Source organism: Salmo salar, chromosome 29, assembly GCF_965601325.2.
Source record: "Salmo salar chromosome 29, fSalSal1, whole genome shotgun sequence".
Classification (NCBI taxonomy): Eukaryota; Metazoa; Chordata; class Actinopteri; order Salmoniformes; family Salmonidae; genus Salmo; species Salmo salar.
The window spans coordinates 45,039,303-45,053,418 of record NC_138319.1 but is presented as its reverse complement, the minus strand read 5'-3'; the positions used below and the strand labels follow the sequence as shown (position 1 = coordinate 45,053,418).

Genomic DNA, 14,116 nt, shown 5'->3' with positions numbered 1-14,116 from the left:
CTAGTAACATTACTGTCACGACTTCTGCCGAAGTCGGGTCCTCTCCTTGTTCGGGCGGCGCTCGGCGGTCGGCGTCGCCGGTCTTCTAGCCATCGTCGATCCACTTTTCATTTTCCATTTGTTTTGTCTCGTTTTTCCACACACCTGGTTTCAATTCCCTCATTTACTTGTTGTGTATTTAACCCTCTGTTCCCCCCATGTCTTTGTGTGGGATTGTTTGTTGTAAGTGCTTGTGCACATGTTTACTGGTGCGCATCAGGTTTTGTACCCATGTTGATTATTTTCTTGATGCCGTTGGTTTTGATATTAACCTGTTAGTGCTAGGGGGCAGTATTGACACGGCTGGATAAAAAACATACCCGATTTAATCTGATTACTACTCCTGCCCAGTAACTAGAATATGCATATAATTATTGGCTTTGGATAGAAAACACTCCAAAGTTTTTAAAACTGCTTGAATGGTGTCTGTGAGTATAACAGAACTCAAATGGCAGGTCGAAACCCTAGAAGATTCTGTACAGGATGTACCCTGTCTGACCATTTCTTGGCCTTCTTTGCCATCTCTATCCATTACAAAGGATCTCTGCTGTTACGTGACACTTCCTACGGCTGCCATAGGCTCTCAGAAGGTGGCAAAAAGCTGAATCGTGGCTTTGCAGGCTCTGGCTGAAAAAAAGTAGCCCGTTTGGGTAGTGGCTGGTTACAGTACTGTGAGACTCAGGCTCGTGCCCGTGTCGACCGAATGCTTTGTTTTCCTTCCTCTGTTTACCTAAACGGAGATTCCCGGTCGGAATATTATCGCTTTTTTACGAGAAAAATGGCATAAAAATGGATTTTAAACAGCGGTTGAAATGCTTCGAAGTACGGTAATGGAATATTTCAAATTTTTTTGTCACGAATTGCGCCATGCTCATAACCCTGATTTACCATTTCGGATAGTGTCTGGAACGCACGAACAAAACGCCGCTATTTGGATATAACGATGGATTATTTTGGACCAAACCAACATTTGTTATTGAAGTAGCAGTCCTGGGAGTGCATTCTGACAAAGACAACAAAGGTAATCAAACTTTTGTAATAGTAAATCTGACTTTGGTCAGGGCTAAACTTGGTGGGTGTCTAAATGGCTAGCCGTGATGGCTGGGCTATCTACTGAGAATATTGCAAAATGTGCTTTCACCGAAAAGCTATTTTAAAATCGGACACCTCGATTGCACAAAGGAGTTCTGTATCTATAATTCTTAAAATAATTGTTATGCTTTTTGTGAACGTTTATCGTGAGTAATTTAGTAAATTTTTAGTAAATTCCCCGGAAGTTTGCGGGGGGTATGCTAGTTCTGAACGTCACATGCTAATGTAAAAAGCTGTTTTTTGATATAAATATGAACTTGATTGAACAAAACATGCATGTATTGTATAACATAATGTCCTAGGTGTGTCATCTGATGAAGATCATCAAAGGTTAGTGCTGCATTTAGCTGTCTTCTGGGTTTTTGTGACATTATATGCTAGCTTGAAAAATGGGTGTCTGATTATTTCTGGCTGGGTACTCTGCTGACATAATCTAATGTTTTGCTTTCGTTGTAAAGCCTTTTTGAAATCGGACAGTGTGGTTAGATTAACGAGAGTCTTGTCTTTAAAATGCTGTAAAATAGTCATATGTTTGAGAAATTGAAGTAATAGCATTTCTAAGGTATTTGAAAATCGTGCCACGGGATTCAACTGGCTGTTGCGTAGGTGGGACAAATTCGTCCCGCCTAGCCCAGAGAGGCTAGCTAACATTCACTTATGTGTATGAAGTGTGTGTAATGTTAGTGTAGTTTTCTCAGAATGGCATTTTGCATTGCTAGTTATAGCCTAATGTTAGCTAGCTAACATTGAACCATTGAACCTTCATTTAGTTAGCTATGACAATCGGTTTGTATTGCTAGTTAAAGCTTGCTGTTAGCTAGCCATCTGTTAGATGGCTGGTTAGCTACAGTAGCTAACATTCCCTGTATGAACTGTGTGTAGTGATATCTCAGAACTAATTAATTTGATTATACCTTTATTTAACTTGGCAAGTCAGTTAAGGATAAATTCTTATTTTCAATGACGACCTAGGAACAGTGCCTGTTCAGGGGCAAAACGACAGATTTGTAACTTGTCATCTCGGGATTCGAACTTGCAATCTTTCGGTTACTAGTACAACGCTCTAACCACTAGGCTACCCTGCCTTTTCGCAACTATTGTATAATAATGCTAAAATATTTGTATCTGGAATTTGTCTTGTAAATTATGTCTGAGTGTTGGAGTGTAGTCCTGGCTATCGTCAATAAAAAAATAATTGTGTCGTCTGGTTTAATATAAGGAATTTGAAATTATTTATACTTTTACTCTATGACAATTTAGTACTTTTTCCAACACTGGATGTTATAGCATTTATTTAACATGACCCATCAATTTAAAGAAGTGTGTCTGTGTAAGTGTGTAATATTTATTTAAAAAATATCTGGACACTATGTTTACCTGGAATTGTTCCTTATTGTAGGCTACTACCACTTTTAGTCTTAATCTTTACTATACTACTCACTGTTTAGCACATGACCTCACACGTGAATCCTTGAAGAGATGGGTGGGGCTGGCTTAAGAGGTTGTGAACAATGCTGAATGGGTATAGACAAAGGAGAGCACCCCAGTAGGTACCAAAACTTTCAAAGGCCCTTTTCTCAAAAATGAGTATACAAGTTGATCAACTTTCAAGGCAGAATTACTTTCCTATTCTTCCTCAATTTCGATGTATGATATACCATTTTCTAGAGTCGCTCCTTTTATCCAATGTAAAAAAAATATATTTCAAATGTTGCAACTTAAGACCGATTTGAGCTGGTCAGTCACAAATAAACGTTGATTTGATGTCATTTTAGGCGGAAATTGAAGGGTCTGATCCTTAAGAGGTAAATAAATATGTGAATGACCACCTTACTAGTTATAACTTATTAATACATGTGTGAATAACTAGCTTACTAACAGTTACAGATGTGGGAGTAATGATACATTTATGATGAATAAACAACTTACTAATCCATTACAAATGCTTTATTACATGGTGTTATTTTAAAGTGCTACTACTGACTCTCTATATGTGACTCATTTCAGGAAACTAGGCATATGTCGCACGTCATTACTTCCCAGAAGAGGCATTTGACCGTAAACATTTACTTTAATCAATATGCGTTTTTTTGGGTTGGCAGAAATGCGTTCTGGAACATATGTGCAACTTTCATGTGCAACTTTCATGTAACAAAAGTGTATGCTATCTGTAAATACGAAAGACAAAAAATTACGAGCTTAGTTGCTTTAGTCACGGAGAAAGACAGGAACCTTGCCGCTAGCCATGATTGGCTGAGATAATGGATTGGCTGGACATGTCGAGAGATGAGTTTGGATTGGTTTTCCATGTAGCATGCTTCTGACTATAACATGAGCTGCTCAGTATGTGTAGATAATCCTTTCTACCTCTGCTTTTTTGAAAGATATCATGAAGAATTGCAAGTGTTACTACTGCTGCCCAGTTTCTGGAGGACGATCATGCCACATTGACTCTCTCTGATTCTGAAAATTAATCAGACTATGAGGAAATCCATGATTTATGTAAAAACATTTTCATTGAACCAGACATTGTAGAGTCTTCTGATGACAATGATGGGGAAGAAACGACAATCAACAGTGTTGTTGTCATGGAAGAAATTGACCGAGATGCCCGGTGGAAGCAGAGTATGATAGCTGAGGAGATGGAGAAAAATTCTGGCTTTGATTGCAAATATGTAGAGGGATTAAAAAAGAGAGCAGAGAAGGATGTTGTATAAAACACCTATCTCCGGATTACAACCATGGTTTCCATGACAGTGTATGCTATCTGCACTCGTCCATGTACTATAAATGGGTAAGAGTCTAGCAAGTAAAATTTTCAGATAGTATACATTTCTAATTTTGTCAAAAGGTAGTTTTCATTGCTGGCTTGCTAGATAACATTACATCCATGATCTTTGTAGTTATATTACTCGTATCTCAGAAAGCCATTTGCATTGCTAGTTATAGCCTAATATTAGCTAACTAATATTTTTAGCAACTCGGAAATCTCTGCCTTACAACTTCAGTGCATTGATAGGCCCAGGACTAGATAAAGAAAACTAAAGCAGGAAGTACCAGTGACTCGCTCAATAAGGAAGTGGTCAGATGGCGCAGATGCTACGCTACATGACTGTTTTGCTAACACAGACTGGAATACGTACCGGCATTCATCCAAAGGCATTGAGGAGTATGTCATCTCAGTCATCGGCTTCATCAATAAGTGCATCGAAGACGTCGTCCCCACAATGACCGTACGTACATATCCCAACCAGAAGCCATGGATTACAGGCAATATCTGCATCAAGCTGAAGGCTAGAGCTGCCGCTTTTGTAAGGGGCTGCGATCTGAGCTGGACAGGAGACTTCAGACATGGCAGCTAACTTATGGCCTAGCATGGCAGGATACACTAGACCTACTTGACGGTCAGAACATACTTGGCCTTCTGGGAAGGCAGGGGACTATAAACCTGACCCTACCAGGAAGGAAGGAACCTCTCACCCTACAAGGAAGGAAGGGAACTCTGACCTTACCAGGAAGGAGGGGAACTCTGACCCAACAGGGAATGAGGGGAACTTTCACCCTACAAGGAAGGAAGGGAACTCTGACCTTACCAGGACGGAGGGGAATGACAAAGATCTGTTAAATAGCTGTTGTCCCATTCAGGACAGGAGGTATCTCTAGTGTCTGTCAGGGGAGTAGACTGGCGACTTGGGGAGTCCCGGCTGTGATGACGCTCCAGTGGCGGAGACGATGGCTCCAGCCGGGGAGGCCTGGAGCTGTGGTGGTCATTATCTCTGGTTAGAAGGACAACGTAAAAAAGGTTGGCTGGTATGCCCTCACCCATCTGAGCGGTCGGCTTTGAATTCCCTCACACGCTATATACTTATAACTGATTGGTCTGGTTCTGTCCTCTATGGTGCTGTCCTGTTAGAACATGATGTTTAGGCCCATCACTGTACTCTTGGTGGTCACCACCACACACACAGACACAGATGTTTCCATTTGAGGATGTTTGTATGATTTTGGTCATCCGAATGACTTAGAATCATATTGTTGTGGTTCTGTAAGGCACAAATATACACACATGTAAATAGTATTAGTTCAATCAAATATGCCGAATACTGTCAAACACTTACTTCCAAGCCCTTAACCAACAATGCGGTTCAAGAAATAGATTTAAGCAGTTGCAGTTGCCTTACCAGGTGGTGATGATAAGGGTTATGACTATGCAATATACATATATGTACATGAATAATTGGGAAATAGAATTACACTTACAACATGACTGTGAAGGGCTGTAAACACAGCATCAATATAAACATAAACTTAAAAATTCACCTCTTAGAGAGAGAAAAACGAATTACTTGGATTGACAAAGGGTCAAGAATTATGGCACCCTCTCTCTCCAGCCTTGTGTCAGAATCTGCCAGGCTGAGTTCTTATCAGATCTGCCCTGGCACCACGGGGTCATAAATTACTCTGCACATGCGCAAGCTCCAAGAACCGTCTGGGGTGACTCTGTGATGACTCTAGAAGCTCGCCCATGGCAGCGAAATAAAACACCTTAATAAAGGCCACTATGGAAAACGCTGTGGTAGTTTGTGCATGCAAAATACTATGTTGACCATTACAACAAGAGTGAAGGAAAAGCAGCCAACAAGTTCTCAGCATATGTGGGAATTAAGAGAACTTTGGCAGTATGTCGGTTGGACGTACTGCCAAATTCTCTAAAATGACATGGGGAGGCAGCTTATGGTAGAGAAATTAACATTACATTCTCCAACAACAGCTCTGGGGTACATGTAACAGTTTTGCTTCCGTCCCTCTCCTCGCCCATACCTGGGCTCAATCCAGGGACCCTCTGCACACAACAACAATTGTCACCCACGAAGCACCGTTACCCATCGCTCCACAAAAGCCGGGTCTCAGAGAGAGTGACATCACCGATTTAAATGCTGTTAGCGCCCACCCCGCTAACTATCTAGGCATTCCTCACCGGTTTAATACATACTTGCGGAAAGCATGCCAGCATTCCAATTCTCATGCTCCCTTAAAACTTGAGACATCTGTTGTGTTGTGTGACAACACTGCATATTTTAGAGCAGCCAGATGGAAGCCACACCACAGTAAAAGGCACATAATAGCCTTGGAGTTTGTCAGAAGGCACCTAAAGGACACTCAGACCATGAGAAACAAGATTCTCTGGTCTGATGAAACCAAGATTGAACTCTTTGGCCAGAATGCCAACCGTCATTTCTGGAGGAAACCTGGCACCATCCCTACAGTGAAGTATGGTGGTGGCAGCATCATGCTAAGGGGATGTTTTTCAGTGGCAGGGACTGAGAGACAAGTCACGATTAAGGGAGCAAAGTACAGAGAGACACTTGATGAAAACCTGTTCCAGAGAGCTCAGGATCTCAAACTGGGTCGAAGGTTCACCACCCAAGAGAACAACGACCCTAAGCACACAGCCAAGACAATGCATGATTGGCTTCAGGACCAGTCTCTGAATGTGCTTGAGTGGCCCAGCCAGAGCCTGGACTAGAACCTAATCGAACATCTGTGGAGAGACCTGAAAATAGCTGCAGCAACACTTCCCATCCAACCTGACAGAGCTTGAGAGGATCTGCAGAGAAGAATGGGAGAAACTCCCCAAATACAGGTCTGCCAAGCTTGTAGCGTCATACCCTGCAATCGCTGGCAAAGATTCTTCAACAAGGTACAGAGTAAAGGGTCAAAATACTTAGGGCTCTCCAGAGGGTGGTGCGGTCTGCCCAACGCATCTCCGGGGGCACATTTCCTGCCTTCCAGGACACCTACAGTACCCAATGTTACAGGAAGGACAAAAACATCATCAAGGACATCAACCACCCGAGCCACGGTCTGTTCACCCCGCTACCATCCATAAAGCGAGGTCAGTACAGGTGCATCAAAGCTGTGACCGAGAGACTGAAAAACAGCTTCTATCTCAAAGCCATCAGACTGTTAAATAGCCATCACAAGCCGACTACCACCCGGTTACTCAACCCTGCACCTTAGAGGATGCTGCCCTATGTACATATACACGGAATTACTGGTGACTTTAAATTGAACACTAATCACTCTAATAATGTTTACATACTATTTTACCCATTTCATATGTACATACTGTATTCTACTGAATTTTTTGTCAATACCACTCAGACATTGCTTGTCCTAATATTTATATATTTCTTAATTCCCTTCTTTTACTTTTAGAATTGTGTGTATTATTGTGAATTGTTAGATACTACTGCACTGTTGGAGATACTGTAGGAACCAAAGCATCTCGCTTCACCCGCAATAACATCTGACAAATATGTGTATGTGACCATTAACATTTGATTTTGATTTGATTTTGTAGTGTATTAATAAAACAGTTCAGATGGACATTTTAATGTCTATGGAATGTTCCTATGGAATGTCACAATTTTGATTGCATTTGCTATACGCTTGTACACCATAAACTTATGGCTTATCAACTTCCCTACTGTCAACTTTCCTACACACTGGCCAGCTGACATGTGACGTGCCGTCATGTGTCCTGAGGTTGTGGATTTTGGTCCAAACTGAGCTTTGACATCCCATGTAAAATAGCCTTTGAGTGACAAAAACATCACCCATGTTGTATTTTCCCCATTAAAATGCTCAATTGTGTAAATGTACCTTTTCTCTCAGCTCTATCAGTAAGGCTGAAGGACAGGCTAGGTGGGCACAGCAACATCCAATCCTGTCATACATTACATCATGCGTTCACAAAAAATGTGTTTAACAAACCGTTTGTTCAATTCTGTGCTCACTTGTGTATGTTTTGTTGGTGGTGGTGGTGGTGGTGGTGGTGTGTGTGTGTGTGTGTGTGTGTGTGTGTGCATGTGTGCGTGCGTGCGTGCGTGCGTGCGTGTGTGTGTGTGTGTGTGTGCAGAGAGCTCCTGGGGAGGGGAGTTTCTGTCAGTAACTCAGGGATAAATAGAGAGGCAGAGCTCAGAGTTTGTCAGACGGCTGGACCTGACAGGGTCACACACAGGACCAAGCAGGAGCAGGACCTCAGCATTTTTACCTTTTATTACAAATGGAGGAAAACAAAGATGATCAGTACTGTTTTCAAGACGGAAACTCTTCTTGCAGAAAGGCTTTGCTATCGACATCTATCTACATAACCCTGTACATCTTCTTCTCATTGATTTCAGCGGTTACAGTATTTTTGTACGTACTGGTGATCATCTCCACCTCTCACTTCAAGCAGCTCCACACTCCAACGAACCTGCTCATCCTCTCTCTGGCTGCGGCAGATCTCCTGGTGGGACTGATTGTGGTACCAGCAACGACTGTTGCAGTAATGGAATCATGCTGGGGTTTTGGGGAATATTTCTGTGTGTTTCATGCCTACATCTGCTTGTTTATGTACTTCTTTATCTCTGGGCAATTTGGTCTTGATATCTATTGACCGCTATGTTGCTGTGTGTGACCCCTTATTGTACCACTCTAAAATAACAACAACAAGAATGCTGTGTTGTATATCCGTTACCTGGTGTTGTTGTATCACCTACGATGCTGCTATTATAGAAAACTTTGTAAATGTACAGGTACCCAGTAGGTGTTTGACAGAATGTTTTATTGTTGAAGGAATAACCTGGGGTAATATCATTGACGTTGTATTTACAATGGTTGTCCCGTGCTCTATTATTATAACACTTTATATGACAATCTTTGTGGTGGCCAGATCACAGGCCAGAAAGGTGTTTTCTAAAGAGGCTGCCAGTGTGTCTGGTGTTAAAACTGTACAGGCTAATAAGTCTGAGAGAAAAGCAGACAAAAACTCTTGCTATTGTTGTTTTCAACTATTTCATTTGTTGGATTCGAACTGTATTTATTAACTTTATTTTTTATCTTATTTTAATTGACCATTTCTTATCGTATTTCATCATTTTTCTGCCACTTGTTAATTCCTTAATGAATCCAATAATATATGCTTTCTTTTATCCATGGTTGAAAGTGACAGCTAAACTTTTATTAACTTTGAAGATAAGACGTTCATAGTTCCTAAAATTTTATTCCCTACGTTGGCAATCATAGGTTTGATATTTTTTTTTTCTACAATTGTTGTAAGTATTTATTTCATGTAGCAATACACTGGCATTACTTACCTCAGTGTTGTCATCATAGATACATGTGGTGTTGATACAGATTGATTTGGAATGGAATGGAATGACTTGGAGAAGGCCCTTGTTTTATAAAGGATACTGTAGTCATTATGGATTGTGTACTCCAAATACCTAAGGCTGTGGTTGTTCCGTGTTACTTAATGATAAATAGTAAGCCTTCTAATACTACATTTTGAGGACGTCATGAGTCATTCTATATGTTGTATAACATCTCCCTCTAGTGGCTCAATTGTGACACAACATCTTCCTCATGTGTAGTATAGTTGAAATGTGCAACACTGCATGATAACAGATAACGTCCAGGTCTAAATAAATTGTGTATTGTGTAAGTAGTTGATGGTAAAATGTAAGAATATGCAATTATGGGTAACACTTTATAATAACATTCAGTAATAAACCATCTGTAAGGCATTTACAGTTTGCTCACCATTTAATATTAAGGCCACATTTGTGAAATGTTACTCAGCTAGGTATTATCACATTTATAAATAACTACTATAGTATATACATTAATTATTCAACACAACAGAGCAGGAGACCACAGCATACACTTGAACCTCAACATACTGGTTATGAACACTACCACTACTCTCACTACCACTACTCTCACTACCATTACTCTCACTAGCACTACTCTCACTACCACTACTCTCACTACCACTACTCTCACTACCACTACTCTCACTACCATTACTCTCACTAGCACTACTCTCACTACCACTACTCTCACTACCACTACTCTCACTACCACTACTCTCACTACCACTACTCTCACTACCACTACTCTCACTACCACTACTCTCACTACATCACTGCTGCTAGGTCAGGGGTCACACCAGAGCAGCTCTCTCAGAAGCTGTTTACTCTGAATGAATATAGAGATTGGGCAACACACTAAATAGTTTATAATGGATTAGTAAATTGTTTATTATCATTTCTCTTATATTTATTTTAGTAAGCTAGTTATTCACACATTTATAAACAACTTTTATAGTCTGTAACAATGATTCAGAAGATCATTCGTCAGATGTTTAATAAATATTCTTATGAACCGTGATTGTTAGTGATTGTTAGTAAAGTAGTTTTGCAGTCCCTCATCCAATGTGAGGACTATTCATACTTTCTTAATACTTTATAAATGTTTTGAACAGTGACCAGTGTAATTTACCACAAAAAGATGGACATGCTATTGGTAGACATTCCAGCAGTACCTGATGCTCCTTAAGTTCCCAAAATGACCTAGAACATATCAGTGGTTAAACAATAAGCAACACAACTTGAATATGAAAAAATATATATTGAACATTTATTTGAAAACAGTCACACTGTTGTAATAGTGCGCTGAAGGAAGTAACGTGTTTGTCTGAAAATGATAACATTCTTGTTTCTAGGAAGTGACTGATTGCACTCATTAGTATCAAATCAAATCAAATTTTATTGGTCAAAAACATGTGTTTAGGAGATGTTATTGCGAGTGTTGCTAAGGTTCCAATACGTTATAAAAGGCTATGCATTCGTCCACCTTGAATATTTATTCATGTTCTGGTTAAAAAAGGCCCTAGTGATTCTGATGCTATACAACGTTTAGACATGTTTGAACCGGACATCGAATCGGACTCTCGCCCTCGTTCATTGATCGACAAAGCTCGTGGTCGGCTCACATCCATGTGCTCAACGAGACGGAGATTTTTGGACATAAATGATGAGCTTTTTTGAACAAAACTACATCGTTATGGACCTGCTATGGACCCCTAGCCGCATCTGATGAAGAGAATCAAGGTAATGGATTATTTACATAGTATTTTCGATTTCACATCTCCCCAACATGACGTCTAGTCTGTATCGCAACGCGTATTTTTCTGGGCACAGTGCTCAGATTATTGCAAAGTGTGATTTCCCAGTAAGGTTATTTTTAAATCTGGCAAGTTGATTGCGTTCAAAAGATGTAAATCTATAATTCTTTAAATGACAATATAATATTTTACCAATGTTTTCTAATTTTAATTATTTAATTTCTGACGCTGACTTGACTGCCGGTTATTGGAGGGAAACGATTTCCTCAACATCAATGCCATAGTAAAACGCTGTTTTTGTATATAAATATGAACTTGATAGAACTAAAAATGCATGCATTGTCTAACATAATGTCCTAGGAGTGTCATCTGATGGAGATTGTAAAAGGTTAGTGTATCATTTTAGCTGGTTTTATGGTTTTGGTGACCCTGTCTTTGACTTGACAAAACATTACACACAACTCTTGTAAATGTACTGTCCTAACATACTCTAAATTTATGCTTTCGCCGTAAAACCTTTTTGAAATCGTAAAACGTGGTTAGATTAAGGAGATGTTTATCTTTCAAATGGTGTAACATAGTTGTATTTTTGAAAAATTTGAATTTTGACATTTATTTGGATTCAAATTTGCCGCTCTTGAAATGCACCTGCTGTTGATGGAGTGCACCACAGGTGGCACGCTAGACCCTACATTACTCATCTCATGTGTATATACTGTACTCTATACCATCTACTGCATCTTGCCATCTTGATGTAATAAATGTATCACTAGCCACTTTAAGCAATGCTACTTTATATAATGTTTACATACCCTACATTACTCATCTCATGTGTAAATACTGTACTCTATACCATCTACTGCATCTTGCCTATGCCGTTCGGCCATCACTCATTAATACATTTTTATGTACATATTCTTACTCATTCCTTTACACTTGTGTGTATAAGGTAGTTGTTGTGAAATTGTTAGGTTAGATTACTTGTTAGATATTACTGCATGGTCGGAAATAGAAGCACAAGCATTTCGCTACACTCGCATTAACATCTGCTAACCATGTGTATGTGGCAAATACATTTGATTTGATTTGATTTGAAATAGACAGAAGCGTGCTATATGGCAGACCAATCCAAACACATCTCTCGGCATGTCCAGCCCACTCATTATCTCAGCCAATCATGGCTAGCGGGAAGGTTGTGGACTTTTCTGTGGCTAAACCAACTAGGCTCCTAATTGAACAATATTATTAGTATTTACAGATGACATACAGGTCTGTTAATAAGCCACATGAAAGTTCACATGTTTGAGAACGCATTTGGTAGAAAAAAAAGTTTACGTTCAAACGGCTCTCCTGTGTAGTACTGACCCGCGACATACGCCTAGTTTCCTGAAACATGTCACATATATTAACTCCAAATGTAGTCTGAACATTGTAATATGGCATAGCTGGTATGACTCTCTTGACATTAGTTAACTGCCTGGTAGAGTTCGGTTATTTCCAAAATATAAAGTGGAATAAAAAAAAAAATACTTTTGGAAATTCATTTTTGAGTTGTAAGTAATAGGAATTTAAGATGAAATCATTTTTTCAACATGTTTTTCAAGAAGAGACAGTTAAAGGTGTAAAGAACCATGATCGTAAGGTTCTAATTGAAACCTTTCATGGTGCCATAAAGAACCCTTTCATAAGGTTCTATAAAGGTTCTGGGAACTGGTGACAGGTTGCCGCTTATCAAACCAATCAACTTTTTTGCATAGGTGGAGCTCCAAACAGAGGTTTTGTTTCTGAAAAATGTTCAGCATCAAGCTAGGTATCACAAGATAAGAAACTAATGGTGAGTCTTATATGCAAGCCCTGCCACTCAAACACAAACTCTCCTACTGAAGTTCTTTAGACTTCCAATAGTCAAGACAACGAAATGACATTTGGAAGGATGGCCTTGTGAAACTACATCACGGCATATGTCCTTTTGCCAGTGCATATGAAAATGGACAGTTGGGCAGTTGATAAGATGGTATATCTTCATGCAGTATGCGCTAATGGCATACCATAGGAACATTCCATAGACTTGTACAAATGTCCATCTGAACTGAATTATGAAATAATTATTCAAGTTGAGGGAGACAGTTACATCATTGGGACACATAATATTTGCCAGACATCACCTTGCATTATTCTGACCCAATCATATTGTTTGTATAGTTTGTTATTGTCTCAGATTCCAGAGAGACCTGTTAGCACTAACATGCAAGGCTCTGTAATAATGACACGTCACTCTAACAATTAAAGGTATCAAACAAGATCACACACACACACACACACACACGCACACACACACACACCCACACACACACACAATCACACACACACACACACACACACACACACACACACACACACAATCACACACACACACACAATCACACACACACACACACACACACACACACACACACACACACACACACACACACACACACACACACACACACACACACATCTAGTATACTGTGATTTCATATTACATCAGCAAAACTCAACCTGTGCTCTGTGAATGACGTTCAAAACTCTAAGGAATTCTACCAATTTAAGGTGTTGGAGACACACAAATGCTTTACTCCAGGGACCTAATAAGGCCCTAAAACAGCATAAACATTCAAAGTGAACCTGAGTACAGCTCTATTGTTATTTGTGTGAGTACAACTTCCATTAGGCCTCAGCCACAGTACAACCCTCACCCCTAAACTAGTCTTCCCTGCACAGGTCAAGAATCATGACTCTGTCACAGGTGGGATCTGAACCGTGGTTTCCTGAGTGGAAAACCAACATCTTAACCAATAGTCCTAGAGGAAAGTCCCTCTTGGACTGAGGGTGACACTGATTTAGAAGTACCTCTGCTACACATTTTAGAAGAACCTCTGACTCACCTCTGCTACACATTTTCCATTTAAGTCATTTAGCAGATGGGCGGGTGGCATTAATTATTAAAAGTCTCAGCCTTTGGGGGTTGGGGGGGGGGTTGTTTTAAGA

At 40.0% G+C, this 14,116-nt stretch overlaps 1 protein-coding gene across 1 annotated transcript in view; it reads left to right on the top strand.

Annotated features, from left to right (window-relative positions):
* LOC123726154 (trace amine-associated receptor 6-like) overlaps positions 1 to 14,116 on the top strand; it is a 107,538-nt gene that overhangs the window by 28,643 nt on the left and 64,779 nt on the right. The window lies entirely within an intron of this gene.